Source organism: Heterocephalus glaber, unplaced genomic scaffold (genome assembly GCF_053883595.1).
Source record: "Heterocephalus glaber isolate CG9 unplaced genomic scaffold, H.glaber_assembly_v1.0 deba00000546, whole genome shotgun sequence".
In the NCBI taxonomy this organism is placed as follows: domain Eukaryota; kingdom Metazoa; phylum Chordata; class Mammalia; order Rodentia; family Bathyergidae; genus Heterocephalus; species Heterocephalus glaber.
This window is the reverse complement of record NW_028258147.1, coordinates 5,340,578-5,362,371: the sequence shown is the minus strand read 5'-3', so window position 1 is coordinate 5,362,371 and position 21,794 is coordinate 5,340,578. Positions and strand designations below refer to the sequence as shown.

The 21,794-nt window shown below is 39.5% G+C and overlaps 1 long non-coding RNA gene across 14 annotated transcripts in view; it reads right to left on the bottom strand.

The window, feature by feature from the left end:
- The window catches only part of LOC110344248 (uncharacterized), a 216,833-nt gene that overhangs the window by 125,349 nt on the left and 69,690 nt on the right, over positions 1-21,794 (bottom strand). Inside the window, exon 4 of one of the 14 annotated variants that reach the window (XR_015448621.1) lies at positions 20,406-20,476. The exons of the other annotated variants lie outside the window; for them this stretch is intronic. This is a non-coding gene — a long non-coding RNA (uncharacterized LOC110344248). The remainder of the gene's footprint in view (positions 1-20,405; positions 20,477-21,794) is intronic. 14 annotated transcript variants of the gene reach the window in all.

The window sequence follows — 21,794 nt, the reverse complement described above, 5'->3', positions numbered from 1 at the left end:
ATGTTCTTTTTAAACAAAAAATTGCATCCATCGCTGGATCACCTCAAGCTTCTTTCAATTCATCTATGTTTAATTTAAATGTCTAAATCTAAACTTCTTGAGGTCAGTGACAGATTTTATTCTCTCTAGCCTCAGGTGCTGCCTAAAGCAACCACAAGTAAAGAAAGAATACTCACTAGTTACCATTTAGGTAAAACATACTAGATATTTGCAAAAAAAAAAAAGAATACCTTTCTCCAATCACAAAAGTTAAGAAAGCTTGAATGACAGAAAAATTTTTATTTTCAAATTTAAAATCAATTTTATGTTATGTCTGGGTAGTATATGGATTAAGGGGATCAAACAGAACTGGATTGTCAAAATAAGTAAATACACATACACATAAGCAGTAAGGAGAACATTTGAATGCAAATTAACCTTAAAAAACTGTATCAGTAAACAGTCTTAAATAATTCTGCACTGGAAACTTGTCACCCATTCAATAAAAATATTTAATGAATTATTCCTGTATGCTAGTGTGGCATATTATTGTTGTAGTCCCTAATGAACCACACTTTCTCACAACCTTGTGTCATGCCAGGCACAACATGATATTGGGCTAGACCAATGGGACACTAACAAGCATGTTAAGTGCTTGCCTATCTGGGCCTGTTCTTTTAGAGTACCTTAAATTCAGGTGCCATAAAAAGATTAAGTAAGCCATTGTTATGGTTAGATCTAAACCATCTTCCAAAGTCCTATGTATTCAGAGGTAGGGCTTTTGGAAGGTGACTGGATCATGGGGATGCTATACCCATCAGTGGATTAATCCATTGATGAGTTCATGGCTGAATATACTTGTTAGGAGGTGGGGCCTCAATGAAGGTGGGTCACCAGGGGCATGACCTAAAATCATTTTTGTTGTTCTTTTGAGACAGGGTCTTGCTACGTAGTTCAGGTTGGTCATGAACTCACTATGTAGACCAGGTTATCCTCAAACTCATGGCAGTCCTCCTACCTCAATCTCCGGAGTGCTAGGATTGCAGGTGTGCACCACCACACCTGGTTCTGAAAAGGCTATATTCTTGTTCCTGGTTCCTTCTTTCTCTCTCTCTGCCTTCTGGCTTCCATGCCCTCCCACCATGGCATTTTTGCCTTGTAGCCAGCAAACCATAGACTGAATCCCTCAAACTATGAGCCAAATTAAACTTCTCCTATTTTATAAGTTGTGGGTGTCAGGTATTTTGTCCCAGTGACAGTAAAGTGACTAACACATAAAATTGGCACCAGAGAAGTGGGGTTTTGGTGTGACTGTACCTGACTATGTTGTTTAAAAGCTTCTGAAACTGGTTTGCAAGAGAAGTTTGGAAAGGTTTGAAAATGGTGGTGGCATAAGGATTAGAATGCTTTAAGAAGAGCCTGATGGGCGATTCTGATTGATCAGCATTCAGAAACAAAATGCTGATAGGAATACAGACAGACAGTAAAGGGCAGGCTCAGGTGGTTTCAGTTTGGAACATGAACTCCACTGGGACTTGGACTAGAGGCCATATGTGTTATAGCTTGGCAGGAAATTTGTCTTCATTTTGTCCATGCCCTGGGACTTTGCAGGAGGCTGAGATTAAGAATGGTGGACTAATTAAATTCAGCAGATGAAATTTCAAGAAGCCAAATACACAGATTGTGGCATAGGTATTCCTGGCAGCTGTTAGCCAGATCTAGAATGAGAATCAAGAGCAAAAATGATTTGAAAACTTTACAGTTTGGCCAGAAAACAATCACCTGTAAAATCTGGGTCAAGGCAAGTATAGTTGCTGGAAGGATTAGTATTAAAAAGAAGGTAGTAATGGACTAGGGATTTAGCTTCAGTGGTTCCAGTGCCTGCCTTGCAAACACAGGGTCCGGAGTTCAATCTCCGGTACCAAAAACAACAACAACAACAAAAAAAAAAAAAAAAAAGAAGGTGGTAAGTACTCTGCATCAGGACAACAGGAAAGATGCCTTCAGAGCATCTCAGGAAATAGCCAGACCACATCCATCACCAGTTCAAGGGTGTAAAAGGGTAAGCTCCTTTGAAAGACTCTGTTTTGAGAAGAAAGCCCCAGGGTGCCCTACTCTTTCAGGGCTGCCTAGTGAAGTGTTTCCCCAAGTTCAGCTATCCAGGCACTCAGGCCATCTAGCCATGGTTCGTAAGGGCCCAACTACTGCTTGAGCTAGCATCCGACCTTGGCATCATCCGTATGGTATTGGTTATCCAGGCATGCAGGATACAAGAGTTGTGGAGTCAGGGAGGCTTCCACCCAGATTTCAGATGAAGGGCCTGGGAGGCCAGGCAAAGTGCCCCAGAGAGACAAGGAGTGAAGCTGAAAGAGTGAACCTGGAGGTAAGACCCCAGGAAGCTGGAGATGACAGTAATGTGGAAAAATTGCCAAGGAAAGCCACAGGCAATGAGCAGAGCCAACCTAAGAGAGAGGCCTTGTGGGCTGCAACCACAGAGCAGGGCTACCCAAACCCTTTGGAGTTCACATCTCATCACAACCTGCCCCACATGCTAGATATGGAGCCACAATATTTTATGTTCACACTTCTGCATTTCAGTCTTGCTTTGATCTATACCTTTCTATTCTTCTGTTACTCCCTTTCAGAATAAAAATGTTTATTTTATGCCACTGTATGTTGGAAGTATTTAACTTTCTTTTTTATTTTTATAGGGTCTCACAGAACCCAAAAGTTTGCCTTGAAGTCTCAGAGATTTTAAACTTGGGACTTTTTGGCAATGATGAAACTATTAAGACTTTGGCAACTCTTTAGAGACGGAGTCAATGTATTCTGGCTAACAGACAATGGGGGCTAGGGACAGAATGTTATAGTTTAGATCTAAAATGTCTCCCAAAAGTCTTACATATTCAGAGGTGGGACTTTTGGAAGGTGACTGGATCACAGTGGTGATATACTTATCAGTGGATTAACCCACTGATGAGTTCAAAACTGAGTATGCTATTAGGAGGTAGGGCCTGGTTGGAGGTGGGTCACTGGGGACGTGACCTGTAAGATTGTATTCTTTTCTCTAGCTTCTCCCTTCTCTCTCTGCTTCCTTGCTGCCATAGAGTGGGTAGCTTTCCTCCACCATGTCCTTCCACCATAGGTTAAGTGTCAGGTAACTTGTCCCAGGGACGGGAAAGTGACTAATACAGCCATGCAGGAGGAGAGGTCAAACCTCTTGGCTGTTTCATCGAAGTGCTGGCCATATGACTGAAGCCATCTTAGACATTTAATCTGTAGTCATCATCTTACTCTAACCTCTCTAGGTAATCAGAGAGGAGGCAAAGGAATTGAGCAAAAGATGAGCCCAGCCAACTCAGAGAATCATGAGCAAATAAAACGACAGTGTGTTAATCCAGTAAATTTTGGGATGCTGTGTTATATAGTAAAAGGTAGTCCGAACAATTAAGAAGTATAGCTGACTAGAATGCCAAGCACTTACTTAAGAAGTCAAGAGTGATTTATTTTTCTACTTTATGGTTCTGACCTAAGATAAGCTCATATTTTTAAAGAATGTAACAAATTCAATCAAATAAGGGGTAAGTGGATTAATATTTAGTCTTGTTGATAAAAAAATTCTACTTTTCTCTATAAAATATTAAAGAAGTAGGCCTATAATATCGCAAAAGCAACCAAAAGAATATCATGGAAATCAGTTCTTAAAGTCAGTTTTAAATACCAAAGCATTAGAACTTGGGAACATACCATCAGGAAAAGGATACCTGGGACTGAACTAATGAGCTATGGAGGCCTAGAACATGATACTTTCATTTCTATTTAAGATACTATATAACAATAAGGAGGAGAGGATTAAAGGATGGAGGGAGAAAGTAAGACAACACAAAAACAGATTTAGAGAGTTCTAATGGTTGAAAGATAAATTTAAGGTCTAAAGTAGGGAATGCTTAAAATTTACCTGAAATAATTCTGCTTTTCACATTATTACAACATTTTTAACCTATTATCTCCTATTAATTCGCAACAGCTTCTAAAGCAGAGATTCTTAATCAGAAGGTTGGGGATCAGACACTCTGAGAGGAAAAAAAAAAAAAAAGCTAAGGATCCAAGAAACACAAAACCACATACAAGCAAGACCATCTGTGGATTCCAGCTTCGTAACTTACTTACACTGTCTAGTGAAACTGGTATTACTGGGCTCATTTCATTGATAAATAAACAGAAGTCATCAGACCCTGCCTAAGATCACCCAGCTAGTAACTGACAGGACCAGCAATTGAATCTGTTGGAGGTCACACCACTAAACACTTGTTTCTGACTTTTGTTTACAACCAAATCTGAGGGAAAAATACATGTTTCCTCTTTTCCTATAAAAATAATGTAAGAGGGCTGGGGATTTAGCTCAGTGGTTTTGCTGCCTGCTGCGCAAGTGCAAGAACCCAAGTTCCATCCCAGGTACCCAAAAAAAAACCAAAAAAAACAAACAAAGTAAGATACAGACAAGCATGTCAAGGTAGGAGAAAGGATGATTGGTCTGGAGAGAGCCACCCTTCTTCACAAAGACAACAGCCACAGGGTGATTGTTTGGGTGTGGTTTGTCCTGTCAGGTATGTGTGATGGTGCGAGGTGGTGTGGAGCCTGTGGGAGGCACTGGGGATTAAGTAGTTCTCTGGGGTCCCTTATTGGTTCTTGGGAGAGGGCTATGAAAAAAGCAAAACCGGCAACCTCCTCAGACTCTACATGCTTCTTTTTAGCCACAGGATCTCTCCTCTAAGACACACATGATTTAACCACGATGCCATCTGCCCTAATATCCTCCAGAGGATGCCCTGATCCTGGACTTTCAGTATCCAAACCTGTGAAATTTAAAAAAACTCTTTTCCTTACAAAGGACCTAGCCTCGGCCTTCTTTCTAGTTGACAGGTAACAGACTAATAATACACAGCCAAATGCATATACCAGTATACTAAAGAGGTGGCCGCAATGGCATGCAAATGCTACAAATGTATTTCTATATAGAAATCAACTAGTTTAAAAATATAGAGTCCATAGTTTTACATCCTCTCCTGCACAGTACTCTGAGGAGTGCAGCACCCCCTTCTACATGATTTCCTTAGAGCACAGCTAGGCTGAGCAAAGGATAGAGCTAAAAAACCCAACTTGGCTTCCACAGACCACTTGTAGCATTTCTGCAGAAACTCAAGGGACTGGAGTGACTGTGCCCTTACTGAAGGACTAATGTATGACTGTTTGTGGGCATTTCCCTTGCTGTGAAGACTTTCAATCTATGCGTAGTCTAAGTCTTAATCCACCACTTATTCACTGGTGTGAGCAGTAGACTTTTGTGACAACTGGAGTCCCGGATGCTCACTTTACAGAATAGAGATGAAGATCCACACATGAATTTGGACAATCCAATGCCCAGGAGTCTAAAACACTATTATTTGGGGATGGTTTAGCAGTACCTGATTCTCTTATTCCCTGTCTACTTCAAAGCACTTAGAAAAATTTGTATATAAAAATTACTACAGAGCTTTTCTGTACTTGATTATTCTGCCATTAAGGTGAAAGTATCTTTAGGAATAGTTAACCAAATTAATTTAGCCCTTTTCTCCATATTTATGAGAAATACACCAATACAGTGTTGTAAACTACTGAGAGTCCTGGTAAAGTTGCAGCCAAGCTGTTTCCTTGGTGGCAGCTGGCAAGTCCTTGAGAAAACTGGCAGACCAGCAGAGCGATCCACCTCCAATCTAAGTCTCTAGAAAATTCAACAATAATACAGTTTTAAAAAAAAAAAAATCTTTAAAATATGCCTCTCATCCCCATCTCCACTCATGCCATACCCATTCTTCCACCTTCTGTACAACTGTCACATTCTACATTAAAACCTTCCATAAGCCATTCCCTGCCTAAGACTAATCTCTGGGAAAAAAAGAAACTTCCAAAGCACTGGTCTCTCCACAGCTCCCACTGTTTTCTACTCTGTATGGTCCTATTTCTCAAGCAATATGAGCATAGGACTTATGTGGCTATGTCCTTCTTTCATTAGTGTCTAGAAACTTGCACATATATTCTGTGTGTGTGTGTGTGTGTCCAGAGGTACGTGAACATGAAGATTTACTGAGTGGCTACTATGCCCCAGGCACTGTGTGTTACCTAGACTATTGCTTTTTTTTTTTTTTTTTTTTTTTGCTTAAATTCTTTTATTAGTACATTTTAGGTATACATTTACATTTTTTTGTTGTTGTTGTTAAATTCTTTTATTGGTACATTTTAGGTATACAACACAATTACATTTCTCATTGGGAACTTGTACCTTTATATGATGCATCTTGGTTCTTATTTTTTCCCCATTCCTAGCCCTCTCTTCACCCCCTCAACTCTTCCCTATTTACAAAGACTTTATTTCCATTTTTTCCATTTCTCAGCATTTTTCCTTTCCCTTCTTTCCTTTCCCCGGCCCCTCCCACTACCCCTACCCCTTTGGACCTTTTCTTCCTATTTTGCATTATCCATTATTCATTCTAATAATTGGTACATTTTATGTATACAATATAATAACATTCATCATTGGAAATTTGCACCTTTACGTAATCTCTCTTGGTTCTTATTTTTCACCCTCGCCCAGCCCTCCCTTCAACCTCTCCAGTCCTCCCTATTTACAAAGATTTTCTTCCTATTTTTCCATTTTCTCATATTAATCCCATTCCCTTCTATCCTTTCCCCAGCCCTCCTACTTCCTTCCCCTTTGCCCCTTTTCTTCCTATTTCACATTACCTATTATACATTTTAGTCCTTATTTACACTTTCAGTTTCTCACACCAGAGAAACTATTCAGTATTTATACATGTGTGTCCTATTTATTTCACTTAAGAGTATCACCTCAATGTGCATCCACTTAGCTATCAATGTCTTTAATTTCTCATTTTTCATGGCTGAGTAGTACTCCATTTTATAAAAAAACACATTTTCTGGAGGGGTTGAAGGGAGGGCTGGGCAAGGGTGAAAAATAAGAACCAAGAGAGACTATGTAAAGGTGCAAATTTCCAATGATGAATATCATTATATTGTATACCTAAAATGTACCAATTATTAGAATGAATAATCGATAATGCAAAATAGGAAGAAAAGGTCCAAAGGGGTAGGGGTAGTGGGAGGGGCAGGGGAGAGGAAAGAAGGGAAAGGAAAAAATGATGAGAAATGGAAATAAAGTCTTTGTAAATAGGGAAGGGTGGAAGGCGTGAAGGGAGGGCTAGGAATGGGGAAAAAATAAGAACCAAGATGCATTATATAAAGGTACAATTCCCAATGAGAAATGTAATTGTGTTGTATACCTACAATGTACCAATAAAAGAATTTAAAAAAAAACAACAAAAAACCATATTTTCTTTATCCAGTCTCCAGTTGATGGGCATTTGGGCTGTTTCCAAGTTTTAGCTATCACAAACTGTGCTGCTATGAACATGGGCGCACATATATCACTGTGGTATGATTCTTTTAATTCTTTGGGGAAGATCCCCAGCAGTGGAATAGCGGGGTCAAATGGGACTTCCAGTCCTAGTTCTTTGACGTATCTCCATACTGATTTCCACAGTGCTTGCACCAGTCTACACTCCCACCAGCAGTGGAGCAGGGTTCCTCTTTCCCCAGAGGCCCGCCAGCATTTGTTATTGGTTGATTTCATGATAGCAGCCATTCTTTCTGGAGTGAAGTGGAATCTCAGCGTTGTTTTCACTTGCATCTCTTGAATGACCAGTGGTGTTGAACATTTTTTCATGTATTTATTTGGTATTTCTACTTCTTTGTCTGAGAAATTAGACTATTGCTTTCTATCTTCACAAAGTCTCTATCAATGAGTTATTATCATCCTCATTCTACAGGTTAGAGAAATTTAGGGAGGTTAATGCTTGATCAAAATCACACAGCTAGTCAATAGCAGAGCTGAAATGCAAACCCAAGACTGACTGGTTTAAGAGCTAAGGCAATGACTAGAATATAAATAACTACCCTGTGAAGAAGACAGTGACAGTCCCAGGAAAGATGCTCAGAAGAATATGAGGTCACTTTTTTTTTTTTTTTTTTTTTGGCAGGGATAGGAGTAGACTGGAGAGTAAAGATAATTGTGAAGAAGGTACAGAGCTGCAACTTGACAAGCAGAGATGCAAGACAATTACTACATTAAAGATTAAACTGGGCTTGCCTTGGCATTCTCCCTAAAGCAGGAAAATGGACCGATAAATCACATTCAGTGAGATCTGTATCCTTGACAGCAAATGTTATTTCATGTACTTATTTTTTTAAATGTAACATTTGTGCTGGAAACATTCAATAAATATTTACTAAGGACAGGCAAAGGGGGAAAGAAGCGTGGGTTTTACAGTATTTCTTAGAATATTTAATGAGCTCAAACATACTGCTCCACATGCAGTTTGGTTTCACAATACATGTTAATAAATCCTTTTTGTCACTAACAATCTTTATAGTATCACAGGTATTCACTGCATATGTCTTCATATATACTTCACATTTCAAGTGACTAGCCCGAATCACTGTCTTACCAGTTTTACTTCAAAATGAAATACAAATTTCTTTTGATCTATTTACTTGTACAAAGGGTTTTTCTTTAGAAAATACCATCATGTATTAAAAAAGGCAAAAATGTATAAAATGTGCTTATTTACAAAAATAACAGAAAGTATCTACATGCAAAGCAACATGAATAAAAATACAAAGGCAAACGACGTTTCGGAAAATCATTGGACCCACTTCTAAAGGAAAGTGTTTCTCTAACAAATATGTTAGCAGAGAAAATGAGCCAGTTGTAATATGCCTGAAGCAATAAAAACCTGTTTCCTCCTTTTCTTCTTGTCCTTTTTAAAAGACAACTTGTCAGTGAGACTTTTTTTTAAAATAACAGCATTTATCCTTATGACAAATGTTTGCCAAGGGTGTGGGGGGAGGAGGAAAGGAATTAAAAAGGCAAAACGGGCACAGGAGCAGCAAGACGCCATCTGCTGACAAAGGAGAGAAGAGGAGCAGACAACTGACAGACATTTCTGGTCCAGCATGTTAGAGGGAATGCAACAAATCATCTTTTCACCCATCCTCATGAAACAGAATTATTTGACTCTGAAAATATGTGAAATTAAGTTTTGTTTTTCCCTCTGCATAGTTAGTGTCTTAGAAAATGACTGGAAATCAAACCATAAAGACCTATTTCACTCTCCAACTATAGAAAGAATTACCCTCAAAACTATTTTATGCATTAGAGTAGTATTACACTAAACCAGATAATATCTTACTATTTTATCTCAGTTTGTGCAGACAAAGCCACCTAAGGGACTTCTTTGGATAGAATCCCTTAAGTTTTAACCCAACCTGGGACAAAAGACTACAGAAAAATGAAGAGCAATCTTTTACAATCCAAATTTCACTGCTTTGTTTCTTACATTAAAAAAAAACTGTGATAATTACCATTATTCTCTTATTATTTATGAAAAGTTGTTTTATTTTTGTCATAAATTTAAAAAGAAAATAAACAGTGCCTTAATGAGTTTGCTTCTTTATTATCTACAAATAGGATGCTGAACATTACCCATCACTGATTACAAGACAGCCAAGCAAAGTACTGCAGCTTGTAAGAAAGAAGCTGTGTGACCATGATGATATCACTACCACTTGCTGGAGAAAGGGGGAAGGGTGTTTACTGGCACACACATCTTTAAGAATTCTAGCAGGCTGGTTTCTCTCCCCTCCCCCCCACCCCAAATCAAACACAGGACCTTCATATTGAGCTAAATCCTCAGTCCCTTTTCTACTTTTAATTTGAGACAGGGTCTCACTAAGTTGCAAAGTTGCCCAGGCTGGGCTCAAACTTTTGTGGTTCTCCTACCTCACTCAGCCTCCTGGAGTCTAGAATTAAAGGAATTTACTGTAATTGGTTTCTTTTCTTGCCTATTCCTTTATTGACTATACCCACACTCCCACCTGGGTTAAGATATTTCAGTTCCACAAGTAGTTTCTTTAAATATCTAAATTTTCAGTATATGCCATTTCTGAGCATCTACGATTTAGACATGGAACACACGGAGGGCGCCATAGGGCAGGTCACCAGCAGACATCACTGTGGTTTCCAAGCTGGAGCGCACTGAACGGAAGTTGTCATCTCAGGGTACCAGGGTTGGGGCAAGGGGGGCTGCTAGTTTACAACATTAATCATTTCAAAGCATTAAACTTTTCATTCAAATTGTTTATTACCATTATTGAACCTATTCATTACTTTCATTGATTTATCTATATTGTTCTGTTTAGTTGTTTCTGTATAAAACAGAAATTAAGAAACACTGGTATTGCTTTTTGATTATGATCTTAAGCTAATGGTGTACAACAGTGACACAAAAGTCTAACAAAAGCAGATAAAAAGGCCTTGGTATGGAGAAAATAATGCCCTTTTCATTAGATGGAGACAGCTATGCAAGTTCTTGAAGAAATTATATTAAAAATTTAAGGAAATTCAGTGTTGTGTTAGTATAGACAGAGCTTAAGACCTCTAGAACATTTCCTGTTGTAACTAACAGGACACCATTCTCTGTCCCCGCCTCCAATTCTACTCCAAGGAATATTCTAGAAGCAGGGAAATGAAGAGATTTTCTGAGTAGTAATGAATCTTTTCCAAGTAGTAATGGATCTTTCTCCACTGTCACCTGCTGTCTCATGCTGAGAAGCCACTATTGCAGACACACAACCAGCCACGGTTTATTGCTTCATGACTGGCAAGTCATCTGGGCTTGTACCTTTAGAATCTTCAGTCTGCACATTAGTCACCTCGCCAGAAGAAGGCAGGTGAACAACAGCTACCTGCCAGGCTTATCAGAAGACTGCATGAAGTACACAGACCATGAATACACAGTGTGCTTTGTCTGGAGGGAAAATGGCCCTGAAAAGTTTTGCCATGCAGGCATTGTATGAACAGGGTTTTCCACGATGCCTCAGAGCAGTGACTGGGCATCCCAGGAAGACAAGGGACCTCAGCCAGAATACAAGCTTAGAAGAGCCATGAGCTTGTGTTCCTCATTCCCATGCTCCAATGGCAGTAAAATTAAGTCATATACGAAACAAAAAGCAAAAAACTTTTTCACTCCAAATTGTAAATCTTCATATTGTGTCAAATGTTACTTGATAAAATCTCAGTTTTCTGGCTCCAGAAGAGCCTCTAAGATGTGCCCTCCTGTGTTACCTCAGTGACATAAAGGAGAAAAATGATCTGACCCAAAATATAGTTACAGTAAATGTTCACTATTACTTATTAAGATTCCTCCAGTCTCTGGCAATTGGGGAGGGTTCCCTAATTTTATTGTCATCTTTTGCATGTTTGGTTTCATTTAAACTTATTCTCAGTGGAGACTGATAGCTATTGGCCAGCTGCTGAGGCATCTGCTCTCTTTAACTCTCTGGGAGATGAGAGGCTGCAAGAAAGACAAGACTTGGAACTATGCTCCTGAGTTTGTTATTGCAAGAATTTTCCTGACTTTTTAACAGAAACAAGGCAATCTATAGCTTCATGACACTGTTCTTTTTCCAAGCTATCAGGATGGCATGAGGTCAGATGTAGAGCACATATGATGAATACAGCAACTTCAAATACAGACATGGCAACAGAAAGCTTTGGTTCCAACAGATAAACAGGAAAATTGTTGACAGTACTGTGTAAAAATTCAAGAAAAATACTTGAGATGAACTCCTCCAAAACTTTGTAGCAATAAATAAAACAGAAAAAGAGCCTCCTGCAATAATAAAATGATTCAATTTAATTTACCAATCAATGAACAATTAACTTCACCATGAAGGAAAGAAAATCTAAATCTAAAGCAAAATAATGGTGGATCCTAACGATATCAATACTATGGGCCTTACAAAAAGTGACCAAAATGTCCTTTCAAACATTTAACTTCATGAAAACCAGACAGACATGCCTTCCTGTATCTAATGACTACTCAAAGAAGCTACCGCCCTATAAAATTTGGGAAAAGCTGCAATATCATCTGTTTAGTTGTTCATTGCTTAGCAGTCACTCAATTCATTTCCTCCATTTCCCTGCATGGGAAGCTTATTTCAAATTATTCTTAGCCACACAAACAAAAATACTTTTTCCAAAGTACTGATCTGCAGTCTTGCTTTTCCCTGTGGCAGTCCTTATATTAAGTGAATGAATGTCTCCATGTCTCTGGCATTCCCTCTTTTGCTCAATTTACCCATTCCAAATGCTTGGCAGGAAATCAAGCATCAGTGGTTTTGTTCTTATGCCATCGAAGTCTGGAGATAATATAAGAAAGTCTTGAAATTAACTAACTCAAGTAATTTCCCCTATGAATTGACTAATTACATATTATGAGACTGTGGCTCCAGGAGCCTTGCTTATTGGGTATTTGGTCTCTGGCAAATGACTTAACCTTTTTGAGCCATTGTTCATCCCACTTGCAAATGCAAAGGCAGAACTGGCCTCAAAAGGGTCTTTCAAAGCTTAAATTTTTGCTTCTATGAATATACAAGCAACATGCAACTGAATTTTAGAGAATATGGATAAGCAAATAAAATCAAACAAGATGTCAAGAAAAATCACAGGCTCTGGATTCAAATCTTGTATTTCCCCAAGAACTCAATCTACCCAAATAGCAATTTCTAAGACTGTTACTGCTTATTAGATGATTTATGAAGCAGTTCCATGAGTAAGTTTTCTTTTTCAAAAGGAGATTCATCTTCCATTTCAAGTAAGTTATAAAAACGGGGTTAAATAAAGTTAAATCAATTTCTCAACATCTTAAGACTTTCAAAGTGCTAAGTGTGCACTGTGAATTTCCAGAAGGGTTATTGAGACACAGAATTTTCCCAGACTTATTTGCCACCAAATCTTTTCTCTTAAGGCAAATCCTGCAGATCCAGTGTTCCCAGGAATACACTCAGAGATTGCTGTGCTAACCAATTAGTGTTCCACTCAGAACAGAAATGAATGGACTTTAAAGGGTCACTCGGGCACTACAGAAGGAGCCTTGGCTGCAGATCAAGATCCCCGTCTCCACTGCAGGTTCTGTTGCCAATTCATTGTTTGCGCTCCCCAGACCCGCTGGGCCCCACCTGCCCTTGTCGCATCAGCTGCCAGCCTCCTCCACTCCAGCCTCCAGGACCCAGCAGCACAGTGACAGCCCACTCGGGTTCCTGTTCGCCCATGTCTACATGTTACAAAGATGATGGCTGCACAGGCTGCTCCCACATGGCAATCCAAATAACTTAAAGAATTCATTTCACAACTATTCTAATTTCCACATTATCGTGCAGTGAATATGGAGAAAGTTCTGCAGTTGGTGTATCATAAGCAAAATTCTAAAAAATTCCAGGTTTTCTTGAAATTTTCTTTGATGTAGGTGTAAGGAAAATAAGCCAGAATGATTTCTCTTCAGACTATTGTTTCCACAGAAAAGTCCTAATTAGCAAATGACAATTAACTAAAACAAGAGAACATAGGTTTCTTTGAAATTAAGAACAAAGTTTTTTTCTGATAAATATTACTGACATACAGCTAGCATGTTTGTCATTTTCAAAAACCCACAAATGAATTTCTCTGAAAAACCCAATGTCTTTTTTTTTTAATCCACAAAATTGGGACTCTGCCAAAATGTGCATGTTACAAAACATGGGCCACAGTCCCTTCTTTAGACTTCACAGTAACTTCTACAGCCTGGGTGAAGGTTTTGGAGATGTGAAGTCAGAAAGATTACACTTGGATGCAAATGCTGGCTCTATCCAAGGAGGATTTGAGGAAGTAACTTAAGTTTTCTTTAACCTCAGTCTCCTACTCCATTATTAAATGAGAATAAGCATGCCTAGCTTATAGGATTTTAAGAGTTTTAAGTTAAGATAAAGCTCAACCTGCCTACCAAACTGAAACCTACATTAGTTAGAATTGGGTTTGGTTGAGAGTGACAGGAAACCCAAAGTATCATGAGCTTAGATGAGAGCCCTTTTCTTCGTCAGGTACAAGCCCAGAGAGGCTGCAGGATGCGCCATCTGTTCTGTTGCTCTGCCATGTGAAGCCTAACTTCACCGTCCATGACAGTGGCACCTTCATTCCAGGTAGCAGAATGAGAAAGGGGGAAAAAGAGCAAAGCAGAGACAAACACTGTCCCTGAAACAAAGTTTCTACAAAGGATGACATGGTAACTCACTTTCCACTGACCAGAATTTAGTCACATGGCCATGAAGTGGCTGAATGCCTCAGCTGGGAAGTAGGGTCCTGGTTATGCCATGAAGAAGGGCATGATTAGTGGGGGACAGCTAGCAGGCTCTGCCACAAAACCCAGTTACAGTTCACCTCCTATCTGAAATGGCTTCATCTTTCAGGAAGAGTAACATTTGGCCCTGAGAGGCTTGATTTCTTCGAGATTCGGGTCGTTAGATTTTGTGATAATTAGCCCTGCCTTGAGACTTCCTTAATGTTCCACAAGGAGCAAGATTTCCTTTTCAGCATAAGCAGCTCATAACGTAAGTAGTTTCCCCTTAGTTTTCTTCTTCAAAGAAGTACAGGTCCCAGCTTTAGGAGAAAAAATTAATTTTGCTGGATCACAGGGTTCAGTTTTCAGTAAGTAAATACTTTGTTTTTAGTCCGTGGGCACTCCATTTTGGTCCTGTGGTCTCTGGGAAGTTGAATCATGGAGACTTGGTGGAGGAAAAAAACAGCTTGTGCTCCACTGTCCATGCTCCACACTGCTGGCTTGTCCCACCTCTTCATCACTGACAGCAGCTGTGAGGCAAGTATGGGTGTGGGGAAAGGGACTGGCACAACCACATACAAGATACCCAGGACTTGCATGTGGGCGGTGTGTGCTGAATAAGCTGCTATGCATCACCATTCAACTTAAATATAATTAGCACCAGTATTCATTCTCCTCAAAGACAAGAAGAAGCAGGGTGCCCTAGACCTGGAACAATTTCTTGTCAACCTCATCTTTCTGTTCTAATTATTTCTAAAGGTTTAAATCAGCATTTCCCAAGCTCTGTTCCAAAGTGTTTAAGAATGGCTGCATGAAAAAAAATCAAAACTAAAGACATATTTTTCTTCTAAACTGTATTAAATTATACAAAGAAAAAAGTTTTACATAGTTTTAACTGCTATACAAAAACTGACCTGGTAAGCAAAAGTGTGCCAGCCCCAGGTCCTTGTGGGGCTTGGGAGGGCTCATGCGATGGCCACATGAAGGCAACCCTTTGCTTTTACTCTATTGTGTAATTCTTTCAGTCCTAAGTAGGCCTTACTTCTTAAATTATTTATTCTGCATCCTGCACACTTGAAGAATGGTCGTATTTCATTATTTTATTGATTTATTTTGCTAAGCAAATACAAACACTTATTTATAAGACGCACGAATAAAAGGGGGTACACAGTGAAAATTCCCTTTACCTGTCTCCCTCTTCCACAGTTTTTCTCCTCAGAAGGAACAATTTTTATGGCTTCTTGTGAATCTTTCCATATTGTTTCCTAACAAATATGGTAGCATAAATACATCCTATTTTATCATTTGTTTGTCAACATACTTTCTGGTCTAAAGTAGACAGTGGAACTGAATTCATTGATATCTACTGGTGCTATTTATACATGAATGACTGTACATGACTAAGATTTCAAGTAATACTCTATCCCTGAAAAGCTATGGGTACCTTTTTCCACAGTTAAATTCGAATGGAATGTTAATTCTCAACAGACAGTTGGGAGGACTTGTGTCTTGAAAGAAAGCATCAGAAACTTGAGAGCGAAGAGCATGAAAATGCAAATTCTCTGCCACTCCCAGAAATTGTGCTGTGTCCTCCTGGGAGTTGTCACTCCCCAGCTCTCACCTGTGGAAAAGTCACTGCTTTTCATGAGAAGCGGAACTGAATGAAGTGCTTAGTGCAGCCCTTCCCAACAGAGAGCCTTTGCAACCATGGAAATAGCCCCATCCATGCTATCCACACTGTACCCACTGGCCACATGTAGCCAAGAACCACTTGAAACCCAGCTACCAATAAAGTTTAATTTAAATATATAAATAGCAACACATGCCTAGTGACTACTAATGGGAAGAGAGGGGAATAAAGAAAGCAACCCCTGTTATAAAACAGAAACAATAGGAGTGGCATGTGTATGAATATGTAGGATAAGCATAGTGGAATAAGCCCAAGTACATCTTTTGACTCATCTTCTCTTAACATACCCAAGGCTAAGTGGACTAGTTCCAAAAATAATTTGTTGTTGGAATGTGCATTAAGATATGCTTGTAATTATCTCTAAAATTTGAAATTAAAATACTTTAAATTTACCAAAATTCTACATTTGATTATGTACTGTTCTAATTTTTTCCTGGCATGACATTGCCTGTAGATCACACTAAATTAACAGTTTCCCTGTTAGGTGAAAAAAACAAACTGCAGAACAGTATGTACAATGTTATGCCAACTGTGTATGTGTGTATATGCATATTTGTATATGAATAGGATCCATCCAGCCCCACACTGTTCAACAGAACACTTTGCAATGATGAAAATATTCTAGTCTGTGCCATCCACATGGCAGCACTATATACTTGGTACTTGAAATACAGATAGTATGACTGAAAACCTTTAGATTTAGTTATATTTAACTTTAACTAATTTAAATTTAAATAGCCCCAAGTAGTTAATGGCTACCTTATTAGATGGCACAGGTCTAGAAGAAAAAAAAAATTTCAGATACTTAAAATGGCTACTGTTGTAAAGGGAGAACAAATAAAGGGAGAAAAAATAACTTTATGCATCTCTGTATTGTTTGGATTGAGTCTGTTCTGTACAACTCACCTCTGCTTCTAAGGACAATAATCCCATATGTCCCCATTGAAACCTACCTACCTCCCACCAAAGACCTGAGCTGCAAACACCATCACACTGAGAAACTTTAAAACTTCAACATATGAGTTTGGATGGAGGAGGTCACAAACATTCAGTTCATAACAGAAAGAAGAAGGGAAAAATGAAATTCCTTTTATTTTTGTGTTTTCCCTTCTCCATTCACCCAGCTTGCTAGGTTCTTTAGAAACATCATTATTAGGCTTACTGAAACCTGGTTCCTGATAGGTGGGACAATGGCACTTCTAGCTGAGCAGAGACAGATATAGCCAAATCTCCAGGCCTTAGGATGTAAGATTCTGGTTTGAAAGAATGCATTAATGGTTCTGTGTTCTTGCATTTTCACATCCTTTGATGTCCCCCATAAAAGAATGGAGGTGCCAGACTTACAATAAACAAAGTTACGCAGCATCAAGTAAAATGCCTCAACCAACCAGCTCTTCTCAACTATTTTGGTTGGAAGTTGAAGCCACCTTTCTTTCAGGGGGGAGAGGCTGTGTTCAACCTCAGCTTCGCACAAATGCATAGTTTAGAGGTCCTGGGGCATCTCCCAAGTCCCAAGGTGCTCAGATACAGGACAGCTGGCATTTCCAAACAATGCCTATAAAAAACTGGTATCCTGAATCCCGACTTCCTGGTCCTCAGCAGCATGTGTATTTATCCTCTATCAAAGCTGCTTTCCTGTAACCCAATAATAAAAGATTAAAATGGTTACCAGGAGCTGTGAGGTGAGTGGTTAATGAATACAGTTTGTTTGGGAAATGGTAAAATTTTCTGGAACTACATAGAGGTGATGGCTAGAGAACATTATGAATGGATAAAAATGCCATTTAATTATCCATTTAAAAATATTTAGTTTTATGTTATATGGATTTCATCAAAATTTAAGAGAGGAAGGAGGGAACATTCTAACATTCAAATATGAAACCCCCCTGAAGGCCCAGGGGTACACTGTCCCACACCTCTCTCTGGGATGATGCCCTGGTGGATGTCCTCCTGCTCTTTTCAACAAGTTTCATGAGATTTCCTTTTCCTAACAAAGCCTTGTGGAGTTTGTCCTGTACCCCAGGAACATGAGGGAACCCATACACAACATGAAGTCTGACCTCTCAAACATTCTGCCTTTCTGATTCTGCCACTATCTAGTTATTCTTTGTTCGTATTTCTTCATTTTTCTGGTCTTTCTTATCAGATCCCCCACCTGATCCTGGAACTCTCGCTTAGCCTTCTAATATAATCTAGCATTGTGGGGAGACATCATGTTCCTTTTCCATAATACTGAGAAAATCTCAGGAAACTGCACCTTTGATCATTTTGGCTTCTACTCATGGTGGCTGACACTGTCTAGACAATCAGCACAATCATTATGATTATGGTCAATCAAAACAAGAAACCTGTTGTTGGACTGAACTGACAAGGAGTTGGACTAGATGAGTTAGTTGATTTCTGTAACATATTAGGCTGTCATATAGTAACCTTGGTGGGAAAAATGAAAATTAAGAGATAAAAATGAGAGGGACAAAGACAAATGGCTCCCCACAGCCTTCCCCCACACCATCTGTGACCTCCACTCCAGCCTCCTGAACATACTCTGGAAGCATCTTTCCAGAACCTACCTGACTATCAAATCCTTTTGTGGAACACTTGCCAACATCTACCCCTTGTAACCTTGCTCATTTGTAACTTGCTTCATCTCCTTTTACCTACCTGCTTGGTCTAAAAATATTGAAATTATCCTTGGTTCTTCTTTCTCTCATGCTTGAACCAGCTCTACCTTCAATGTCCCCAACCCAACTACTTTTCCCAACTTCCACTGCAACAGTCTGGTTTCAGCCACTACCACCTTTCACCTGGACCACACCACGCATCTACCCAATGACACCATCCCACAGCATCCAGCGATCTTTGAAAATTAAAAGTCTTAACACATTTTTCTCCTTTCCAAAAAGACCTTCATTACCTTGGGCACCAAATCTAAACTGCCTACCACCACTACTTGTTAGGCCTTCCATAGACTGGCCCCTGGGTACTTCTCCATGTTCATTTCCAAACACTCCTTCCTGGGTACTGGAGCTAAAAGAGCTGTTCCTGTAGCCTGCCTAGCCCACTCTCACCACCAGGCACGCTATGATCTGAATGTCTCTCCAAAATATACACTGAAATTTAACCCCATTGTGAGGTATTAACAGATGAGACTAGAGGGGTCATTAAGAGGTGATAAAGCCACTCCTGGATTAATGGAGTAAAGGGTTATCTTAGAAGTGGGTGTGTTATAAAACCCAGTTGTGTTCTGCCTCTTGCATGTGCCCCTGCCATGTGATGCCTTGTGCCACCCCAGGACTCCAGTCTCCACCACCAATTCCTTTGACCTTGGCCTTCCAGCTTCCAGAACTGTCACTTGAATAAACCTTTGTTCTTTATAAATTGTAAAATCTGTGGTATTGTTAATGGCAATGGAAAATGGACTAAAACATGTTTGAATTTACAATTCTCTTGCAATGCTTTTCCTCACTGTGGTTAATCATCACCTCAGTGAGACCTGGGGACTCAACTAAAACAGCAGTATATCCTCTGCCTTGCTCCCCCTATCCCTCAATCTAGTCTCACACATCTTCACAGCATCTGCCATAATCTGAATCACATCACATGTTTACTGGCTTACTGGGCACCTCTTACACTATAACAAAAGCTCCACATGGTCACACACATCGTTTTGTGCCCACTACATCCCTTGCACTCAGAGCAGGACTGGTGGGTAGTAATGTCCAATAAGCACTGTAGGGGACAGGGGAAGGAGACGTTACCAGAACCTCTGCAGTGAGTCCTGGTCTCCTGCGAGCCACGGCAGCACACGGCAAATTACAGGAAAGGTAGAAAAATGAGACTGAGAAGAAGCTGAGCTTTGGGTCTGATCAGTGCTGCTCTGGGCAGCAAAGACAAAAGCCCCCAGCTTACCACACCTTTTATTCAGTACCTCATAACAAATGACTTGCAGAGAATTCAGTACATCAGGAGAAACAAATGTAACAAATGACTTGCAGAGAGTTCAATAGTTCACATTGGGATAAACAAGGTGCAACGGAAGGCTTGCAGAGAGTTCAGTACATCTCCGGCAAACAAGATGTTAATCAGTCCAAGAACAATGAGGAACTGAGCAGATGTTTGCTCTCCCAGGATGTTTCTTGTCCTGGAGAATCACAGCATCACTGGATCACTGAAGTCTCAGTTGTGACCGGAGGCCAAACTGAAGTTATTCTGTAGCTGGGCTGTAGGCAAGAGAACTAGGCTAACCAAATGATTTTTCCCTAGAATTATGTAGCATTGCTCCCAACAAAGTACTTGTGAAATAAATCCACAAACCTCACAGAATGGTCTCTCAGAATCATCTGGAAATTGCTTGAAAACAATAAATCAAGAGATACAAAAGGAGCTGAATCAGGAGAGACAGAGTTAAACTACTATGGTCAGAATATAAGAAACTGAGGCTATCCGAACAGAACTGAAACCAAGCTTACCTCAGTATCACCAGGCCCAGGAGAGAAGCAGCTCGGATTCCTCAAAGGGCACTGGCTTGGCTTCTAGCTGACTGCAACAGATAGAATTGGATTGTACTATTACCTCAAACAATCTAAAAAGTGGTTCCTATATGCCCTCAGTGATAGGTAACTCAACCTATAAGGCACTTAAAAGTTTAAACCTGTTGTAATGGGGAAAAAATAAGAACCAAGATACATCATGTACAGGTACAAGCACCGAATGATAAATGTAAACGGATTGTATACCTAAAATGTACCAATAAAAGAATTTAAGCAAAAAAAAATTAAACCTGTTAAGGAATATGTCTGAAACTGGCCCTTAAAAAGGTAACAGAGGGAAAGTAAAATATTTTGGTAGGAACATGTGACATATTCCATGTTTATAACAAATGCCTTAGAAACTGAATGATACTAGTGTAAGTTTCAGGCACTCTAAAGAATCTGCAATACCAGTAATCATATTGGATCAGTGGAGAAATAAAAACACTGCAAAACAAGACTTTTAGCTAGTTTGTTCTCCAACACCTCACCACATGTTAAGACCTATATTTAATACATGATCTAATCTTAGATCTTGAATTCTATTCATCTTCAGCCCTTTGAAGGTGACAATTTGGGAGAGCAGAAAAACTACTTACAATAATTATGAACATCAGCTTGCAGCCCCACCAAACCTACTCTGTGACTCTGTTTAGGCAACCTCGAGCACTCCTCAGAGCCTTCACTTCCTCCTCTATAAAATGAGAATACTATCAGCAACCTTGCAGGGTTTTAAAAAAGATTATATGAAATTATGTAAATAAAATACTCAGTACAGACATTAATAGTCATTATTTTATTATAAAGAAATTACTCATTTAGCTCTTAATGATTGCCAGAAGGGCAGCACTGTGTTTTGCTCATCATCATTGCATCCCAAGTGCTCAGCTCTGGAACTATATGATAAATCAATGAATTATGTCTACTCAATGACCATATTTTTACATGAAGGCAACTGGAGAAATCAGTCAAAAGATCAAGGGAGGAAAAGAATACTGAGAGGAATAACAGGATGAACAGAGGCAGTGGGCAGGAGGGGCAGCACTGAATAGGAGTCAGTACAGAGCGGCAGCAGCCTTCTGGCAGGAACCTTCAAGCTAGACTTGAGGTTCATTTGGCAGAAGAGGACCCAAAACTGCCACCCCTACTAACCCACAAAGGCACTGTTGAGCCACACTCAGGACAACACGTTTAATACACTATAATAGTAAAACTGATTTATCTGGGAAATCCCTGCTCAATTCTAATCTCAAAACTGCCAATCAAACTTTCCACAATAATGTTTGTAGAATAAGCCTCAGGGGACTGTTTCTGCAGAGTGTAGAATGA